We start from the raw sequence: 21,234 nt of genomic DNA, 5'->3' as shown, positions 1-21,234 counted from the left end.
ACTGTTCAGCCCGGATGCTCAGCCCAGGGGAATGGGAGAAGAGAATGTGCATGCTGGGTCAGAGCACCACCGCAGTGTCTGGTGGTGCTGGTGGACACTGTTTCCCAGCACTTAGTAATGGAATTCAAACCCAGGTATCAAGAGGCTGTGTCCATTCTCTGCCCATTGCCCAGCCCACTGTCACACCTGTGTCCTGCCCCACTCATGGCCGGGGGCTACAGCCAAGTTCTTGTCCGTGGGGTCAGTGATACTGGCTCCCTGACCAGTGTCAAAGGCCTAGGAACGTGTATAGTGGTGGGAGGGAGCCCCCCTTTTCTCCACAAGAGAAAAGCTTGGGCCTCCTGCAAAGATCTGGTAGGTACATTTACAAGCTCAGACATCTCTAGGCAGGTCAGGAATTTTCAAAACTAGGCCCCCTGCCTCAGCAACTGAGTATTACAGAGAAGACTTCCTGTGGAAGCAAGGCTGAAAGCCGGAGGAACCGCTGGGTTCAGTACATGAGTGGGTATCCTTGGGATGCCACCCAATGTCCTCAGTCATCTGCTGCCATCCTAATTCAGCCCCATCTCTCTACTCTGGGATCTGCTTGGCATCAGAACCTTTTAGCAGCCTTTCCTGAACCTCACCCACCCTTACCCATCCCATCCCTCACCCACCCCCCACTCAAAGAACCTGCTAGACTTTCCTGGACTCCTCGGATCGCTGGTCTGCCCACCACCCCACACACCCCCACCAGGATCTGAGAGCTTCTGAATCTCTGTATATTTCCCCTGCTCCCTAAGTAGGAGCTCCTAACCTGGATGCCATCTCACACACACATTTGCCAAAAATGAACCGGGCACCTTCTGTACCAAGAAATCCTGCCTTAAGCCATTCTGTCTCCTCCACCCTGCAGAGTAGGAAGAGCTGGGGAAAGGAGACAGGCAAAGGCACAGAGGTATCCAGAAAATGGACCCTGAGCATCCTGCTGAAGCTAGGGTATAGGAAGAAGCAAGGCAGATGAGCTACAAAGGATGACTTGGCCCAGGTGATGGAAGAATCGGAAGGGCAGAGTTGGGGGTCAGGCTTTAGTGCCGTGGGCAGCCAGAAGCCTGGAGTTAGGAGACAGACAAGGTTCTGAAGTGGCAGCATTTGAGATCATGTTGTTTCCCTGCTCATCTGGAGAGAGGCATGGACACCCCCAGCCCACGCAAAGGCTGACCGGAGGGTCCCTTGGGGACAAGAGACACTTTCCCTGCTCTGTAGGTTAATGCCCCCTTGTTCAGTTAGCACGTTAATTTGGTGTCTCTAAATTGCTAATGCTGGCCTCAAACCTGCGGTCCTCCTGTCTCAGCTTCCCAAGGCTAGCCTCTTATGGAGATCTTCCTGCCTCCATCTCCTAAGTGCTGGGCTTATCGGTGTACGCCACCACACCTGGCAAGAGAATGCTTTATAAAACACTGTTGTCTTGCTCATTCCCACAGTGAACAGAATAAACAGTCACTGTGCCTGCCCAAAGATTTGTCTACCTCTGCCTAGGGCTGGGTCCAGCCATGGCAAATTTCCCAAGAATAACTATCTGAAAAGGGACTATCAGTTTTCATTATGTGTTTCTCTCCACTGACCTGATCCTCAGCCTCATTTTAACTGTCTCAGAAAGTTTAGTCCCACAGAGGGACAATCCTGAGAATATCTCTGTGGCTTTCCCCAGGGCTTTGAAAGATGGCTCCTGCCCAGTGTGTGTCCCCCAAGTTGCCAGGCGCGTGTGAATGGGCAACAAGAAATCCGACACGATGCTCATTGGCTCTTGGACACCTGATTTAAATGTCTTGCACTCGACTTTCCTGCCGTAGACCCATATGAATGTATCCAAGCACCTTCCCTGGCTTGCAAAGAAGAAAGGCTGACTCTCCATTCCTCTAGAATCATCAGTGGCAAGTTGCCGTGGCCATGCAGATTCTCAGTCCTTGAAGCCACTTTCCACTGGGTCTGTGTTTCATTTTGTTGACCTAGAGAGACACAGAGTTGTCATGTTCACAAGGATGACCTTACTTGAGCTTCTGCGGTTTGGGATCTTGCCTGCCAGGGTTCCACCCTGTTCTGCCTCCAAGGCAGGAGCCTGGTCTCATAGCCAGGAGACTGTGGTTAGTTTCCTGGCCTCCACCCGAGCAGGGACACACCTGCACCCCTGAGGGAGGGAGAGCCTGTGGAGGGTCCACGAGGCCAGGGCTGAGTCACGTAGCTGGAGACACATCAACAGACGTTAGAACAGCAGTTTGACACTTACGGAGCAAGAACTGCCCAAAAATTCTTCTGTACATTAACAACCTAGTCCATTTTCAAACTGAATCAAGAAAAAAATTAAACTTTAGTGTTCTCTCACTCCAGCATGGGGGTTTGCTTTTCATGTGGGATCACCCCAAAAGACAACTCAGCTTCACCCTAAAGTTCAGAAGTGGTGAAAGGCCCCCACCTGCTACTACTGTAGCCCGCAGCCTCTCCCTTCTACTCCCTACGCTTCATAGTTCTGTTCTAAGCCATAACAGTTCAGAAAACCATGTTATATGCCATTATTTTATGTCTTTCCACCCAAATCACTTTCCTGTCATGGAAAATTATTTGAAATGGGACCTGAATGAATTGAGCCTTCCTCCTTCCTTAGGGAGGTCCACCTTTGTGTGGTATTCTAGGCAAAAGAAATGTAAATCTAACTCCAAGTGCCCTAAAATTAATGTAGGCCATTACTAAGTGTCTTGAAGAGGTGGCCACTGTCCCCATCCAAGCTCCACTCCACAGCGGCACACAACCCATTCCTGATCCGGAGAGGAGTGTTCCATCTTTGCTGCTGCAAATCAACTCAGCCTCCTACAGTTCTATCACTTCCATCCTAGCCATCACTTTCATCTCACCACAGGAAGTGGGAGTCTGCAGCTCATAATCCTCCTATAAAAGCCAGAGAAGAAAAGCAAGTCTATGTCTCCTTGTGCCTCAGGGTCTTGGTCCCTGCCACACAGTTTTGTCACCCTGTATGTCCCAGAGCCGAAAATAGGGCAAAGGAAACAAAAAGCTGTCTCCAGCTCTACAGGGCCTCAGAAGCATCTCTGCGCTCAAGGCAGAAGGCAGGCATGCTATTCTGTGGTATCATCCTCCACAGGGTCCCAGGGCTTCACCCAAACAGGGATAATCACAACCATCTCCATCTATTTCCATCTCTGTGAAGCAACCACTTTTCACATATTCAAATGGTCTTTTGTTTGCTTGTTTGTTTGTTTGTTTTGAGACAGGGCCTTGCTATGTAGCCCAGGCTGGCCATGAACTTGAACTTGCAAGCTATCCTCCTGCCTTAGCCTCGCTGGGATTACAGATGTGCACCACCACACCTGGCTCAAATGGTCTTGATGTAATGTGACATATAGCTAGGAGATCAGAATCCCGATCCAGCTTGATTTTCCATCCAGACAGCCATGTGAAATGGATACCAAGCCATGCAAAAGATGTCTTCTCTGATTCAGAATAATTGGGTCCAGTTTAATTTGGTGCATGGTGAAGTTAAAGAGCTACGTGATTGTTTCGGTGTATTTTTCAGTTTCCAGAATCACTAATTAACTCTGCGACTTAAAGGTTAATGAGATAAAACATCTATAAATCACGTTGATGGCTGAGGCAAGAAGAAAGCCCCCAGTCCTGCTCTGTCACACTAATACAATAATCACACTCTTCCAGTTTGTCCATTTGATTAAATTTGATTATGTGTGGCTATATACGAACAAGGGTGTAATTATAAAATTTGTACTTAAATTATAAACTACCTTGCCCGTAGCTCCTTTCTAAATTTAGTTACCCAATACCAATAAGAAAATAAGTCAATCATTAATCATTTCCAAAACTAACGCTTCCCATGAGAGGCTTAGAAGTGAGCTTTCCCACATACAGCAGAAGTATATATGCTACATTAAAGATATATTCCTTAAAATTAGACATTAAAAAAGAACTTCAGAAAATAAAATTATGTGTTTTTATTTATTGAAATGTTTGGGGATTTACAGAACAGTCTGGTGAATCCTTTTGTAATTCAACGGACTCTATTCCATTTAAATTCTTTATTTCATGCTGGGCGTGGTGGTGCATGCCTGTAATCCCAGCACCCAGGAGGCTGAGGCAGGAGGATCGCTCCAGGTTTGAGGCCAGCCTGAGCTGCATAGTGAAACCCGGTCTCAAAAAGACAAAAAAAAATTCTTTATTTGTATCTGTGGGTTTTTCAGGTACTTATGAGAATAGGCTCCAATCTTCAGGGAAATAGGTTAATACCTTGACTCTATTACTTACTGTGTCTATGTTTTTGTGCAAATTACTTCAACCCCTGTGTCTCAGTTTCTGCATCTGTAAAATGGAGATAAAAATAGCCTCTGTTATGACACAAACCTATAATCACAGGATTCTGGGAGGCTGAGGCAGGAAGATCACAAATTTGAGCCCAGTCTGGGCAACTTAGTAATTTAGTGAGACTTTGTCTCAAAAAAATTTCAAAAAGGGCTGAGGCTATAGCTCATTCCGAAGGTCCTGGGTTTAATCCCATTACTTCAATAAATAAATTAACTAAATAAAGAAGGGATCTGGGCATGGAGGTACACACCTATAATCCCAGCACTTGGGAAAGTGAGACAGGAAGATCTCCACAAGTTTGAGGCCACCAGCCTGAGCTACACAGTGAGTTTAAGACCAGACTAAACTACATAGTGAGACCTTTTCTCAAATAAATGAATAAATAAGTAAATAAATAAATTTTTTAAAATACACAAAAAACAAAAAAAGGATGAAGCTATAGCTAAATGCGAAGCCTTGGATTCAATCCCTAGTGCCAGTAAAAAGAAAAGAAAAAGGCTATCTTGAGTGTAATATTCAGCAACTTGCCTTTTCTGAAAGACTTTATGCACCTTCTCTTTTCCTCACCACAGAATTGTTTTAATTTAAAAGTGAGGGGACTGGGGATATAGCTCAGTGGCACAAGAGCCTGACTGGCAAGTGCAAGGTCCTAAGTTCAATTCCCGGTGCAAAAAAAAGATGAGAAGAGCGGCTGTACTCTGGACCTCCAGACCCTCAGCAGGTTGCCCCGGGTCTCACTTCCACTGGGCACACGGCTGTGGACACAGGTGGTGCCCCGGGCACACTTGAGACTTGGCCACTCAGAGGAGGCGGGACACTCTGACCCTTCTGGCTGGACCCGTTTCCTCCCGGAAGAGCTTTCGGAAGCACGGGGGTGAGGGGAAGCAGACTCCCCCAACAGCCGCCCCACCTCTGGGTGCCCAGCAGGCATGAAGAAACGGATGGGGGACCCCAGCAGCTCCAGGCTCGGGGGTGACCTCATTTCAGGACCAAGGAGAAGGAGTCAGGGAGAGAAGAGGAAGCTGAAACTCCGCCTCAGCAGAGTCTTGAGCCGCAGCCCGGGTTGGCCCAGCCCTTCTGACCTTGCCTTTGTCCTCAAAGCACAAAACAAGCTTTGGTGCGCCTGTTGCATCAGCGGCTGCCCATCTGCCCTTCCCTTCCCCACCCCAGGAAGTGGTAAGAAGGGTTAAGTAACAGCCCATGAGGCAACCACTGGGGGAGGCGGGAGTCTGGGGGAGGCTGCCTCGCTCCTTCCAGCCGGGCTGTCCTCAAGCTCAGGTCCCTGAAGGAAAGTACCCAACTGGCCCAGAGATCTCCCCACTCTCCTGCCACTTTATGTACTCCTTCTCCCCAACCTGGGGGTGGTGTAGGGGTGACAGCAGGGCCTCTGAGTCCTCTGCTTCAGCTAAGATAGGCCCTGGAATCTCATAACATTAGAGCTAGAAGAGGCCATCTGAAGCAACATTCCCATTTTAGAGATGATAAAACTGAGGCCCAGGACCATAAAGTGGCTTATTCAGCTAGAGACATCAGCCTGCCCATCTCCCCTCCCTTGCGCAATAAACAGCAAAAGAACCAAAAACTCAGCCAACTCTTGGATAGTAGTCACCATAAGAAATGAGTCTTAGTGGTCCATGAAGTCATGTAGCCTGGGCACTCGTATTCTTAGTAGATCCCAGGGAGTGAAGTTGAAATACACTGAGATCATATGCTGAATCTTCTATGGGGAATGAAGGAAAGCGGGCCACTTTGAGGCTGAGATAGACGAAGGCAGGCTGTGGGAGAGGAGGCCTCATTCTGGGGCAGCTCACAAAGCCCAGCCTATCCCCAGGTCCTCCCCAGGCCTACAGGTCCCTGGGATTCTGGGAAACTGCAAGGCTGCCAAAGCAGATCCCAGTCTGACCTCAAGTACCAGGCCCACTTTGAGGGGCTCAGAATGAGCAAAGGAAACAGACATCAACAGAAGCGGGTAAGACAGGACTCCAGGGTACTAGGTTGAGCTCAATAATTACTGACAAAAAAAAAAAATTACTGACAATGTGTTTGATGTACAGGGTATATAAAAAGCTATAACCACGTGCAAATTCATTCTCTCTCTCCCTCCCCCTCTCCTTCTCCCCGTGTCTCTATCTCCTTCTCTCTCCCCGCTTCTCTATTAGTGCACGGCTCCACTGGTACTCAAAGGGGCACCCCCACCCCTTGCACTAGAGAACTGCAGCCCAGGGAGCTCCTGCCGAGGAGGAGGCCCTACTGGCTCCTGCCCTTCCCAGGCCCTTGATTAAGAGCCGCCTTCTGTAAGCTTTAATCTAAGGGCTGCAGATGACACTGCATATCTTGCATTTTTAGGCTTTTCCTGGACTCCGTCACGCTGTGCAGGGAGTCTCTGAGTGTGACAGGGACTGGACCGGCACGCACCCTGCTTGGCGTGTGTAGTTCTGCTGAAGGAGATGTGTTCTTTGCACCACTCCTGAGACTCACCATGTTTTCTTGAGCACTCAGCCATGGTCTCATACCGATGTCCAGAACCTGGGGGATTAAAATCTTCTGACTCAGGGCTCTACTTTTACAATCCAGCTGCTCTTCTTGAATTTTCTTAATCATCTCTTCCTTCCATTCAGCTCAAAGTGGACTTTAGGTTTTCCAGTTGTTGACTGAATGGTCGGCCCTGTCAGGTCTATGGTGTGTCACATAAGGGCTTCAGGGTGTCCAAGGGGTTCCCACCGGGACGACAGCCCCGAACTCTTCTTCAAAAAGACTGGCGGGTAAGCAAGAGCGTGTGAGGGAGCAGCCCTATGTGGCGGGGCAGGGACATGTGGGAGCTCACAGAGGAATGGGGCGATCGTCCCATGATAAAGTCACAGAGGGGAAGCAGGTGACAGGAAGGGGATCAGTGAGAGGATCTCTGTGGAGGAGCCCCAAGTAGTGGAGGAGGTCCAAACCAATACCATCAAAAAAAATTTCTATTTTTGCCTAATATGAGTCAACTTAAATGCTTGCTTACTTTCACTTTCTGCTCCCAAGGAAGAAGTGGGAGATAGCTGATCCAAGGATTTGGAATTCAGAGCTATCCATTTACAAGAATTTTAGTGGGGGAGAAAGTCCACTAAAAATGATCACTCTGTCTTTATTCCGGTCCTGGCACAGACAATCTATTATTCCAAAGAAGAGCGGAATAACAGAATCAAAGGGAAACTAGAGGTGAGAATATTCAGTCAGCATCTTCATTTTACAGATGAGAAAACCGAGGCCCCCAAAGGTTAAACATTAAATAATGCGCTCTAAATCACTCAACCAGTCATTGCAGAACTGGTGTGACTAGAACTCTGGCTCCTAACACTCAGTGCATGCATTTTTCTCACCTTTTATCTTGCCAGGGAGGTTCCATCCCGGCTGCCCCTAGGGCTTTAGGGGTGAAAGTTTGCCTTGGAGCGCCCTCCCCTGGCTCTGGACGGCCATCCGGGGGAGCAGCTGTGGTATAGGCCAGGGCTCCCCAACTCCAATTTGTAACAGAATCACCTGTGGGGCTGGTTAAGATACAGACCACTGGGCTCCCTAGCCAAGTGTTTGAGTTCGTAGGTCTGCGGTAGCACCCAGACCTGCATTTCTTTTTTTTTTTTACATTTTTTTTTTTTTTTTTTTTTTTTTTTTTTTTTTTTCTCTGGTACCAGGAACCGAACTCACGACCTTGCGCTTGCCAGGCAAAGACCTGCATTTCTAACAAGTTCCTAAGTGATGCTAATCTCCTGATTCACAGACGCTTTGTCAAGTAGCTCTGGTGTAGGCGCAAGAGCGCTGATAGGGAGCCAGAAAACTCGAGTTCAAGTCCCAGCGCTGGGACCCAAGTTGTTGCCTTGACCGTGACACTTAATCCCTTGGCATCTCATCTCTACGTGTTATGCTGGTCACAATAGCCGCCACGACAGAGCTAATGTGAGTAACAAATGAGAAGGATGTAAAATCACCACAGGAGGGAGCTGGGGACTTAGCTCAGCAGCACAGCGCCTGCCTGACAAGCGCAAGGTCGCGAGTTCGATTCCCAGTACGGGAAAAAAAGAAAAACCAACCCCACCCCGCAAAAAATCACCAGAGGAGCCACATGGCTCTTGGCTGACAGAAGGCAGTGTAAGTGTAAGCCAGGAATATCCACAGTGACAGAAGCCTTCAGAAGTACCACAGATCCAGAAGAAGTGGTGTTTGTTCATTCACAAATAGCACCTGAGGAATTATCAGGGCCTGGCCCTGCACAGGCACTGAGCTTGGGAAATGTGAATGACACAGTCTCTGCCCTGAGGAGCAACTATAAGGAAGATGCAGATCCTAATAATTACCCTAGTGGATGACAACCTAAGAAAAGAACCCCGTGCCTTGCAGCACAGAGTACAACGGAGCATGGAGTGTGCAGCAAGGCTCTGAGGAAGTGCCTAATTTTTAAGCAAGGTTTTGAAGGATGAACAGGAGTTCTTTAAGAAGTGGCTGACAGCACTCCAGGCATATGCGGAGTAGCCGTATGTGTTAGGGAACTCACACGTGGTTCCCAGTGGCCAGAGCTCCCTGGGTCTGGAAAGAGGATTGGCAAGGAAGGGCAGGGCAGGGTTCTGCAGAATCTATGTAGATGTCATCCTAAGGAGTTGGGGCTTGGTTGTGAGTCTGGTGGGAAGACACCCAACGACTCGGGGTAGGATTCCTTGGGGAAAAATCCCTAATGAGTCCCCAAAGTGAAGATTTCGAGCCAAAGGCCTTCACCACATCCCCCACCCCCAGTGTCTGAGAACTGCCTCTGCCAGGAAGCGCCGCCCACCAACGCCTCCGGAACTGGGCGGTGGCCCTTGGGAACCAGCTCCCTGGAAGGCCGAGGTGGCCGCACAGGGCAGCCTCTTCCCGCTCCCCTCCACCAAAAAGGCAGCCCTTTCTCCGGAGCCTTCCGCATTCCCTCCCCCAAGGGGTGTGGCATCGCCCAGAACAAAAAGATGTTATCTAGAGAAGCTGGGGGGAATGGGGTGTGGGCGCCCAGGGGGCGGAGGTGATGCAAGGCAGGAAGAAGCGAGTGGAAACCCACACCTGGGAGCAATCGCGGCCTCCTCGCAGCGGGCAGTGCTGAGGGTGACCGAGCCTGCAGCGTCATCCGGCCCAGGGGCCCCCACGGCGTGCGCGGGTCCCACAGCTCGCAGCCACGTGGCCCGCGTCCCCGCCTCTGGCTGAGACGGGCAAGGTCCCAGCGCTGGGAAGGCAGCTGGTTGATCTCAGGTCCACTGATCTCCCTTCTCCCCCAGGGCAGTTCCGGCCCCTTTTCCAGACTTCGACTTGGGTCTCCCAATAGGTACAGAATGGGTGTGCAGAATGTGGCCTCTAAGTCCTCCCTCCTGTCTCCTGTGGACGTGGAACCAGCTCTCTTCTGGGAGTAATCCCCTTTACTTGTAGGAAAATACTTTTAACAGATCATTGGGTTGTGCAAGGATAGGATGGGAACTTCCTCTTCTGGAAAGGAGACCGCACCGTCCCAGGTGGCTCACCGAGGGAGAGAGCGCATCTCCGCGGGGTTGCCGCAGAGCTGAGCTCTGGGGAGCTCGGGCAGGGGCCTGTTTCCGAAGTGGAGCCCTCGAAAACTCCGGAACTGGACGCAGAGAAGGGCTGGACCAGGGCTGTTCCTGTGTGCTAATTAAAGGGCCTTGAAGACAGGTGGCAGCGGGTGGGCCCTGTACTCCAGTCTTCTGACAGGCCACCTGGGCGTCTGTGCCTAATCCAAGAACCCACTGAGCTCTGTCTAAAAAGACTACAAAACTAGGCAACAGGGCAGTCACCCTAACCAGGATCCCCTGCCACTGCCCACCTAGCCAGAGACCCTACCCCGCCCACCTTGCCTGCAGGAGTGCACAAGACACCAGCACAAGCTCCTCAATGCTCAGTGTTTTACCTGCAGTTGTTTCTTCTTCCTAAATACTTCGGTTTGAAAAGGTAAAATACTTTTTTTTTGAAGAATTGTTACAAGCAACTGGATGTACCTAGAATCGGACCCATGTCCTGCCAGACTTACGGAGCCGGGTTCCAGACCAGAGCCAAGGGAAGGAAGACATGGGCTTTTGAGGATTAAAGCACTTTTGTTTTGTATTAATGTAAAAATTACACCTACGTTATTTATGTAGTACTATAAACATAAATGTACACTCTATACTGTTTTATAACTACCTCTGCTCTCTTTTTTTGAGACAGGGCTTTGCTACTGTAGTTCAGGCTGGCCTTGAACTCACTATGTAGCTCAGGCTGGCCTTGTAATCCTCCTGCTTCAGCCTCCTGAGTGCTGGGATTATGGGCATGTGTAACAATATTTGGCTATAAATATCTTTTAAATAACCATTTATAATGTTAACATCAGGCGGAGGATTTAGTTCGGTGGTAGAGCATTTGCCTAACATAGAAGAGGTGCTGGGTTCAATGCCCAGCACTACCAAAAAAACCTCATTACTATATAGCATCAACATCTACTTTACTATAAATATAATAAACCACTTCACAGAAAATATAACTAATATGTACATGTGTAACACACGTAAATGTCACCGATTATCATACTATCCAGAATCAATTGATATCAGCATTTAGGACACTTCCTTCAAATCTTACTGTATACAAATGAGCAAGCAAACAAACAGACACTGAACATCCACACATACTGATTTTACAGTCCTGATGAGCAAGAACACACATTTCCAGCAGTTCTAGCTAATGTCCCAGGGCCAGCTGTCTGGGCCCAGCATGGGTCATGCGCCTATCTCTGAGTGAGGCTCCCTGATGGACTGCCTGGCTTGGGTGTTGAACCCAGTCCCACCCAAATCATGGGGACTGAAAGCTGGGTGCAGAGAAGTGGCTCCCCATAGAAAATCCATGTGCAGATATCCAGAGACTCAGAAGTCTTGCCGGGCAGGAGGAATTCACATGTCTACTATGGGATGTCACTAAGTGTGGTGCTTATCAGATTAGTCATTGTGCCTTCATGTGTGTGTTGTGTGTGTGTGCCTATAATATTCTCTACACAAAATGCCTACCTTCCTGCTACCGTGTGACTATGAATGGCATCCCCAAAGGCCCATATGTTAAAGGCTTAGACCTCCAAGTAGGTACTATTGGAAGGTGCTGTGTATCTAGGAGGCCCTTAGGTCATAGAGGGTGCGCCCTCAAAAGCAATTATGGCCCCTGCCCTCCCCTCTTAGCTTCCTGGCTTATGATGCAAGCAGTCTGCTCTGCCATGTACCACTGCCATGATGGGCCCCCCTTCCAGATGCCCAAACCCATGGAGCTACCCATCTTAGACTTGAACCTTCAGAGCTGGCAGCCAGCACCTTCCTCCTCTGCTGGACAGAGCTCATACTAAAGGTCTCCTCTGGACTCCTCCCCTCGCATTCACCCAGCAACACCAAGCACCCTCTTCTTAGATCCACTCACTGGGGGTGGGCGCTGTGTGTACCCTCGCCTTTGCCTCAGCCCCCAGCACCACAGCTGATGCAAAGGAGACTCACTGTCTACACCTGTGCGTAAATCCTCCTTTTTCAGAGAACTCACAGGGCGCCCTCTCCACGCAGACAGTCCTGGACTTGCACAAATTGTTGCTTGGAAACCAAAACAAGTTTCTCCAAACCAAAGTGCAGGTGAGAATCAGACTCTAGAACCTACAAAAAAAAAAAAAAAAAAAAATTAAACCATAAAATAGTTAAGTGATCTAAATGTATACTTTTTTGAGTCGTTATACTTAATGAGTAAATGAGACCAAGCGTGTGGAAGTTTTTGCAAATGTAAATTACTGCCATCAACTATACGCCTCATTATTTCTGCAGTATTCTTCTTCCTCTCTTCTGGTTGTTTTACCTGTCCTTTTGCTTTATTTGCAAGTCTCCATCACATGTGGGTTAACCAGGCGATGGCAGACAGGTGAGAGACCATGTCCTAATCGTGGCAGCGTCCCTTGGGTGAAGAGGTGCGCAACATATCCTTGAAGGGGCACTTCTGTCTCTCATTGTATGCAGCCAAAGTGGCTTCTGAGAACTTCATCTACAGTGAGGAAGAATGTGGAGAATACTCTCCTCTCTCCCACCAAAGGCAAACACTCCCTGTTCACCCCCTGGGGCACAGATTTTTGGTAAAATGGGAATTAATCACCCAGGGAGTACCTGGAGCGGGCGCATCTCTTGTCAGTGGACATCCAGAAAAGTATTTCAAGTGGACAGAGGTAACAAATACGTTGTTGTCTTTATCACCTTGCCCTCTGAAGATCCCACAACACTTTTTTAAGGTCAGACCCACAAATGTAGAGGGAATAGAAGTGAGGAGGACACCAGTGGACAAGAGAGGTCACCAAATGTGTGGATGACCGGAAGCGAGTGCAAGAGTGGTAACAGAATTAGCTGAGAAACCTAAGACTCAAAATGGCCTAGTGAGGTGAGGCCTGAGCAGATTCTCCCCACCAAGCACCCAGTGGCTGGGCCCTGGAGGCAGCAGTTTCTGCAGGAAGTGAGTGTGAAGCGCAGTTCACCCCTAAGGAACTGGTGGAAAGAGAAATGATGACTCCAGACCCCCTCCCATTCACACATAACCAAGCAACTATATCCCTGCACAAGATGAGGTTTCTCTGAAATTGAGAAAGAGCATGCCCAGATTCAGAAGTCCTGACAACAGCAGAGGGCAGGTATCTAGCTGAAAACCAGACAATGAATCCACTTGTTCATACTATGTGGGACCCTCTGAAGGCCTTTTTCCTTAACCCCTTCCCAGGAAGGAACTGTCGGACATATGTCCCCAGATTGGAGCATTCTTGGCTAGAAAAAAATTTACTAATCCCAGAGAAATGTCCCCTAAGTTTTGACCTTTTATAGTTACCCAGTGAAATACCCTGAGTGCAAGGCCAGCCAATCAAATCCTCACACCTGCATCCTGAGCTGCCAGTCATTTTGATACCTGCATGTTCCATATGATTAGATGGGTAGCCGAGCATCACCAGAAATTTGTGAGAAGTAGCCCACATTCAAGAGAGAAAAACACAGGAGGAGAAAAAGGTAGGGGAAGGTAGAACAGGAGATGAAGGCGAGGAGGAAAGAAAATGGGTGATGTAAAAAGAAAATATTTCTAAAATCTTAGGTATATATTTAAGTCTCATAAATGCACATCTATGAAAACATAAGATGGTTAGAAAAAGGAATAACCAGAGAATGATAAAGAGCTCTGAAAATTTTAAAATGTGGTAGCTAAAACAAAAGACTCAACGAAAAAGTAGGAAAATAAAGTTTAGAAATATTCCAGAAAATAGAATTTAAAAACTGGGGGAGAAGAGAGTTAGAATTCAAGGGGTTCCAGCATCTATATTAAACATCAGAAACCAGAGAAAACAAAGAGTAGATGATTCTGTATATAATCAAAAAAAGTAAGAAAATTTCGCAGATGTGAAGGACATAAATCTTGAAAGGAAAAGCACCCCCTTCTAGGGTCAGGATATAGCTCAGTGGTAGAGTCCTTGCCTGCCAGGCTGGAGGCCCTGGGTTTGATCCCCAACACTGCAAAAAGCAAGGTACCCGCTAGACATGCAATCGGTGGGGGAGAAATGCCATGGTATATTTTGAAGTTCAGAATGCCAGGTTCGTGGGAGGCATCCAGGTGGCATCAGAAATCTTGACTGGAGTACACGAGGCTCAGGAGAGTAGCATTGGGCACCCAAAGTTCTGAGTGAAAATTACTTCTATCCTGGAATTCTATACTGAGCCAGATAAAGGCTAAGCGTGGAATGAAGATATTTTCAGATGTGTAAGAACTAAAAAATTTACCTCCCACACACCTTTTCCTGGGAAGATAGTAAAAGATATGATTCAGTGAAATGAAAGCCTAAGCCAAGAGCAAGGAACAAAGGCGCTGCAGAAAACAGAGGAGCCATCCAAGAGGAAGGCTGAGGGAAAGACATCATAAGATGACGCTCGAGCCTAGGCGTGGTGAGTAAACCATCCAAATTGGACCAAGATGACAGTGGATGGGGAGGGGGGCGCCTAGGAGTGTAAATGGTTACTGGGGGGTAGTGAGAGATCCCTGGATACATTTGGACCCATGGGGTGAAATCTTTCTAGATATTTAACAGATACACATTGAGACTTTAAAAGTATTAGCAATAGTTGTTTAAAACGCTAAGCTAAAGAAAAGCTACGGCAACTGTGAACTGCAGAAAAAACGAAAAACTAGGGGGGAGTGTAATTATACAACACCATTGTTCAGCCATAGTCTTCAAAGTTATAAAGTCATGATACTATGAACACTGACAATTCATTTAATTTAAAAGTCATATCACACTTATGTGGGAATATGAAGGAGAACAAAGTGTAAGCAAACGAAAACCTTATCACTCAGGAAATCAACAGTATCTGTCAAGCTCTTGCATTCAAGGCAAGGCCAAGCCGAAAGCCTGACTGATTCAACCAGCAAAGATACAAGGAGCTACTTTTATTTTTAGACAGTTTATTACTTACTCAGACAGCAAAAATGTTAGCCCAATGTGCCCTTTCTGTGATCCTTTTCCACACACCGAAAAGAATGACACTAAAACAAAAGGAGCCGGTGACTGGAACAGGAGTTGTAGGGTTTCTATTGCTGAGGAGCCAGTTTTAGACTCTAACTAAGCAGTTTTATATTCTTCAGCTCTACTCTGGAATATGGGGTGTTGATGATTTGAAAAATCAAAATGAAGTCTCCAAGGTCAGCGCCAGAAGATAAGAGAGATGTGATATTTTTTTTAAGTGTCAAGATTCCTATAATAAAATTCTGAGGGAATGTGGAAAGGATGACAAAAAGTCATTTTTTTTTCCAAAAGATAATGGTTGAGGATTTTCCAGAAAGAAGAAATAAGAAAACATATGGTAAAACTAGAGAATGTTAAGAATAACTTTAAAATTCTTAAAGCCGAGAAAGAAAAAGAACTGATTACCTAAAGTAAGGCGAGAGTAGGGCAGAGAGCCAGCACCCTACCTCCTCAGAGGCCAGAAGACAGTAAAAAACTGTCTCACCCCTGCCAGGGGACACAGAAGTGGGTAGAAAGTGGTTTCTTAGCATTTAGGAGGTCACAGCCTTTCCCTCAAGACTCATACTAGCTGGAGTTCAGTTCTCTGCCTTCATAAGCCATTTGGGTATCTGCAAGGTCACCAGGCACCATGGCAGAGCCGGGCCCCTGGTGGTTGGAGAAATATCAGGATAAATATAGTACTTAAAAACAAGTGGGGCTGAGAGGACAGCAGAGTGGAAGAGCTCTTATCTAATGTGCAAAACCCTGTGTTACATCCTCAGCACCTAAGACAAAGCAAAACAACCGAGAAATTATCAGAAGAAAACAGCTAGGAGAGTTGAAAAAGGTCTATGGGGTGAGAGACTGAAAGTAGAGAGGAAGAAGTGGAGGGACACTTGGATTCACTGCGTATCTGACTAACACCGTATTCTGGGTAATGCCGCAATGCTTATCACTCTTCACGCTTAATCATCCCAACATGGCCAATGGGAGCCTCTTCAAGTTAGCGCTGCTGTGACTTTTGATAAAACCCTAGTAGTCTTTGGCAACTTCCTTCCATGTGATTTGACAAACTTTTCAAATTTATATTCTGTATCACACAAGATAGGATAATGTGTAAGAACCGTGGAAGCCAGGCATGGTGCAGGCCTGTAATCCCACCCCTCTGAGAGGTTGAGGAGGATTGCAAGCTGGAGCCCAACCTGTGTCTCTTTGCAACTAAGCGAGACTTTGTAAAGCAGAGAAGAAGAGGGCGGGGGAGGAAGAGAGGGAGGAGGAGGAGAAAGAAGAGGAAGAGGAGGTGAGGGAAAGAGGGAAAGAGGGAAGGGTAAAAGGAGGAAGAGGGAAGGAAGGACAGCAAGAAGGAAGGAAGGGAGGAAAGAAGGGAGGGAGGGAGGGAGAGAGGTGGGCAGCCAACCAAGGCAGCTGGTAGTGTTATCTCTTTGAAAGGCCCTTGTTTCAGCCTCCCATTGGGGGGAAGGCACAGAAAAACTTCCCAAAGGAGCACTGGTCCTTTAATGGACATGGTATGTAGAAACCATAGTCTAAGGACAGAGAGTGCTCATGTTAGTGGGTTGACTTTTCTAGGAAATGTATTATTTTAAATTGATCATAAATATATACTTATATTTCTTATCCTAAGTAAGTTTTTCTTAACTTATTTGATTTTTGTATTTATTTTATATTGAAAATCCTGGATCCTTATGATGTTAACATAATTGTTTATTTGCTTTATCCACCCTATATAGAATAGTTTCAGAATTATAAATAATATCAATACTACTAAAAATTTGATTATCAAAAGTAGTTTATTTTCTCAGAATTTTTTATTGTGTTTCCATACAGTATGTCCCTCAATAATTTACTGTCAAATTATTTTGTATAAAGATTTCTTTAAACAGGGGCTGAGCTTGGTGGCCCCCTATAATCTCTTGCACTTGACAGGCTGATGCAGGAGGATCACAGTGAGTTCAAGGCCATCCAAGGCTACATAATGAGCTCAAGGCTGGCCTCTTAAAATAATTTCCTAAAAAATTTAATTAATTAATTAATTAATTCCGAGTTTTGCCATCAACTTGATATGTACATAGCTATTATCTTTTGTCTTGTTTGTTTATTTGTTTGTTTTTTGAGACAGGGTCTCACTATGCAGTTTAGGCTGACCTTGAACTCACTGTGTAGCCTAGGCTGGCCTCAAACTCATGGCAATCCTCCTGCCTCAGCCTTCCAAGTGCCAGGAATGGGGGCTGGGGATTTAGCTCAGCAGCACAGCTCCTGCCTGACAAGTGCAAGGTTGTGAGTTTGATTCTTGGTACTGGGAGAAACACAAAAAAACAAACAAGCCAAGTGCTGGAATTATAGGCATGTACCACCACACCTAGCTCTCTTCATTAGTCTTTTTAAAATAATTGATCTTTTCATTTTAATATTGTTTCCAATTATCTATATGATTTAGCTCTGAAATCAAATATGTAAAATCATCTATTCAGAACAGTCGCACTTATATACCTAAACCCTCTGCCCAGTCCCCCCTACTCCCAGAGGAAACTTTAAAATTTTTTAATTTTTAATTTAATTTTTATGTGGATTTTTCTTTTTTCTTCTTCTTTCCCTCAAACTTCGAAGCATAACTGACAAAAACTATACATTTGAAGTACCAGTATACAATATGATGATCTGCTATATACATACGTACATTATGAAACTGATACAGGAATGATATAGGACCTCCAAATGATATAGGGGAAATATTACAACTCCCAACCTGCTAGATGTCTGATAAGCCGAATTTGTGTTCCTCAAAATCAAAAAATTAATTCTAAGGAACAATGGAGGTTAAGAGTAGGAAAAATTTATTGAGGGAGAAAGATACAGCTCCTGAGAGAGAGGAGGGGTTCCGAGGGGGTTGCCCATGGGCCTACTTCTCAAAGGAAGTTTTATAGGGTAAAATGACAAGGTGGGTACAAAATCACAAAGTGGATACAATGTGGGACAAAACTAAGATCAACCAATAAGATTACAAGTATAGTCGCTTGGGTAACACTGATCCAGTGGGGAAGCAAGTTGCCCAGCAAGTGTGCATGGAAAGGACAAGGACCTTTTCTGGAAGGGATGAGTCAAGGAGGTCTTGGTCCCCCATCCAGGTGACTGATGCCCACTTAGAATATCGATCATTGCTGTTCCTCCCTTGGGGAAGTATGTAGGTGTAGTCGTTTCATCTTTGTCTTCAGCCCTGGCCTTTAATGAATACACCGCCACCCACAGCTGTGATGTGTTCTCATCTTCCGCACTGACTCCTCCGAGGGCCAGCCCTGACTGACTGCCAATATTTCCACCTAACTTAGCTGTCTATAACAAAATGATTACATAATCAGCTAACACATCTGTCTCCTTGGAAAGTTACCATCTTTTGTGTGTATGGTAAGAATGCTTAAGATTTACTCTCATAACATATTGCAGGTATACAAAATACAAGGTTTTTGTTTTGGTTTGGTTTTTTGAGACAGGGTCTTGCTCTGTAGCTCAGGATGGCCTTGAAAGCATTATGTAGCCCAAACTAGCTTTGAACTTGTGGCTCCTGCCTCAGCACCCCCTACAGTGCTGGAATTACAGGTACACATAACCATGCCCAACCAAAACGTGGTATTATTAATTATAGGCACCATGCCATATATTAGATCTCTGTCACTTATCCACTTTATAACTGAAAGTTTGCACCCTTTAATCAACATCTCCCTGTTTTCCTCACCCTGTCATTTATTTACTTTTGCTGTTATTATTGTATGTTGAAATAATGTTATTATGATATTATTATGTATTGCTTGATATTATTACATATTAAAACACACACAAATACTTCTTTTTTAAAATAGTAGCATATGATACATGTTTTCTCAACCATGGTTTTTCATCTTAATACAAGCTAGAGATTATTCTATATCAGCATACAGGGATATCCCTCCTTCTTAACTGTATACTATTCCATTGCAGAAATGTACTATGGTTGATATAATCAGTCTCCAACTGTGCAAAATAAAACAGAATTTGAGGTGAAAAGCACTATAAGAGTCAAAATTTGAATTTGCATGCGAGCAACAATTCACCAAGAAGATATAACTGGGAATTTGAAGGTACTTAACACAGCCTTAAAATATATAAAGCGAAATCCAACAGAGTTACAGCAAGAAAGACCTCCTGGCCACAGGCCTTTTCTTTTCCCCTCTAGACTGAGTTCCTGAAAGGCCAGGACAGTGGTACAATTTTACCACTGTACCCTCAGTACCTAGCACATGCCTGGCACATAGGAGGCTCCGTATGTGTTTGTCAAATACACGCACAGCAGGCAGAGATAAAAAGGTGTAACCTTTATACCACAGGGAGGGAACAGAGCTGGGAACTGGTTGGGAAGCCAGTCAGCGCCCGATGGAGGAAGACTCCCTGCACCTCTTTGCTCTTAGTCAGGGCCCTGGCCTCAAGGTCTCATGGGCCAATAACTGTCAGAAACAAACTCAGCTGGGAAATACAGATCCTTGCATGTAAAAATGCAGAGCTGTGGGGTTTATAAGAGAAGCTCTGCGGCAGGGGGCGGCGGGGGACGGGTTGTGCATGGAGTTCTTCATCTGGGGGTGTGAGTCAGAGCTGGGCTGGTGGCCGGAGCACATAGCAGGGTAGGAGATGAGGGCACCACTGGCACCCGGGCTTCTGTCCAACAACTCCACGCTCAGCTTGTGCTCAGGTGACCTGGAAGGGCCCTGCCCAGGGAAAGCCAGCTCTGTGGAACAGAAAGCTGGGGGGTGGAGGGAGGCAGGGCAAAAGGAAGGAGGGCGTTGGAAGAAGGGGAGAGTGCAGAAGGGCAGGGAGATAAGAGATGAGGCTAAATTAATTTTGGAAACCATTACATCTTTGAAAAGAGAGCATGTTTTCAGCAAGGACAGTGAATCACTGTGATTTGCAGAAACAGGCACAAAGCAATTAGCCATCTGGATGCGGTGGCTTCCAGCCCCCCAGCGGAAACTTCAAACCAGCGGAAGGCTGGTCATTACCCAGCCCAGGCCCAGCACTGCAGGCTCCGCAGATGACTGCGTGCCTCCAGCCGACTGAGTCCAGAGGCTTGGGACATGGGAACTTGGCAAGAGACACAGAAAAATGGGCAGGAAAAGCAACACCAGCCGCAGGGAGCCAGTACTACTTCCTTCTTCCTGCGAGCTTCTCTGGCATCATGACTGAGCGAGCAGAACTTCACTCACTCGATAAGCATTTGTTAATCACCTACTATCTCCCAGGCCTTGTGCCAATACATAAGTTATGTCATTTAATCTTGTGACCTACATATGAGGAGGTCCACCCATGGTGCAATTCCAAGGAGACCCATCAAATGGTATTTGATGTGAACACCATTCCCTAGAGTCATAAAGCGGAATTGTCTCACCCAAGAGAGATTATCTTTACTTTTAGAAAATACCACAAAAAATAAAAGCAAAAGAAGCCGTTGCAAATTTGTCCAAGACAAGCGGCAGGACTGAGGACGGAACTCCGTGTTCTGTGGCCTCTCCTGTACATCCAGGTTTACAAATTGCTGTCTGTCTGGCCCAGCAGGCTGTGATGAGAAAGGGTTTGAGAAGCTGCAGAGTACCGCAGCCTGCCGAGGTCTCATGCAGCGGTTACTCCAGCTTCCTCCAACCCCTGTGATCCTAAGGCTCCGCCCCTCATTGCGTTTCCAGAAACTGCTGGGGAGTCTTCAGCAAACCCACCCAGGACAAGGGTCAGCAAGGGAGAACGCATGCCCGACTGGGAGGGCGGCTTGGCTCCAGGAAGCCAGATGGGACCAGGCTGGGTTTTCTGGGATCTACAAACTGAGGAGTTCTTGGCACTCGGCTCCATCCGTTTCCACCATTTGGCACATAGCTGTACCAGAGGGAGCCTGCTTCCTGCGAAGAAGGGAATCAGGAAGGGAGGACACCACCCAGACAGACCTGAGGTCAGTGCCCCAGGCCCCCATGTCCTCTCATCTGCCTGAGTTCCTTGTGAGCCCCTTCCCCACCCCTTCCATGCTAGGCTTCGGTAAAGTGTCGGTTCAGAGAGCCTTGGCCAGGAGCCAGCTATTCCAGCTCAGGAGCTTGCAAAGGCCTAGATTTATAGTCATGGCGAACCTTTTAGAGACCGAGTGCCCAAACTGCCCAAACCCATGTATTTATCACTAAGTAACAATACTGGAATTAAAAGTTTTAGTTTAGAAAAAACAACTGTTATGGGGCTAGGGATTTAGCTCAGCGGCATAGCGCCTGCCTGGCAAGCGCAAGGTCTTGAGTTCAATTCCTGGTACCAGAAAAAAAAAAAAAAAAACGAAAAAA

At 46.7% G+C, this 21,234-nt stretch overlaps 1 long non-coding RNA gene across 3 annotated transcripts in view; it reads right to left on the bottom strand.

The window, feature by feature from the left end:
• Window positions 1-1,860: 1,860 nt before the first annotated feature.
• LOC106150241 overlaps window positions 1,861-21,234 on the bottom strand; it is a 34,632-nt gene continuing 15,258 nt past the window's right edge. The window contains exons 2-4 of one of the 3 annotated variants that reach the window (XR_001236953.1): window positions 11,874-12,023; window positions 4,306-4,359; window positions 1,861-1,988 (exon numbers count right to left, since the gene is read on the bottom strand). This is a non-coding gene — a long non-coding RNA (uncharacterized LOC106150241). Of the gene's footprint in view, window positions 1,989-4,305; window positions 4,360-6,840; window positions 7,253-11,873; window positions 12,024-21,234 lie in introns of those variants that run through there. The other 2 variants (XR_001236954.1, XR_001236955.1) reach the window with 2 other exon arrangements.

This window comes from Chinchilla lanigera, unplaced genomic scaffold (assembly GCF_000276665.1).
Source record: "Chinchilla lanigera isolate Chin_1 unplaced genomic scaffold, ChiLan1.0 scaffold00068, whole genome shotgun sequence".
In the NCBI taxonomy this organism is placed as follows: Eukaryota; Metazoa; Chordata; class Mammalia; order Rodentia; family Chinchillidae; genus Chinchilla; species Chinchilla lanigera.
Note: the sequence above shows the minus strand (reverse complement) of the source record. Positions and strands in the feature narration are given on the sequence as shown.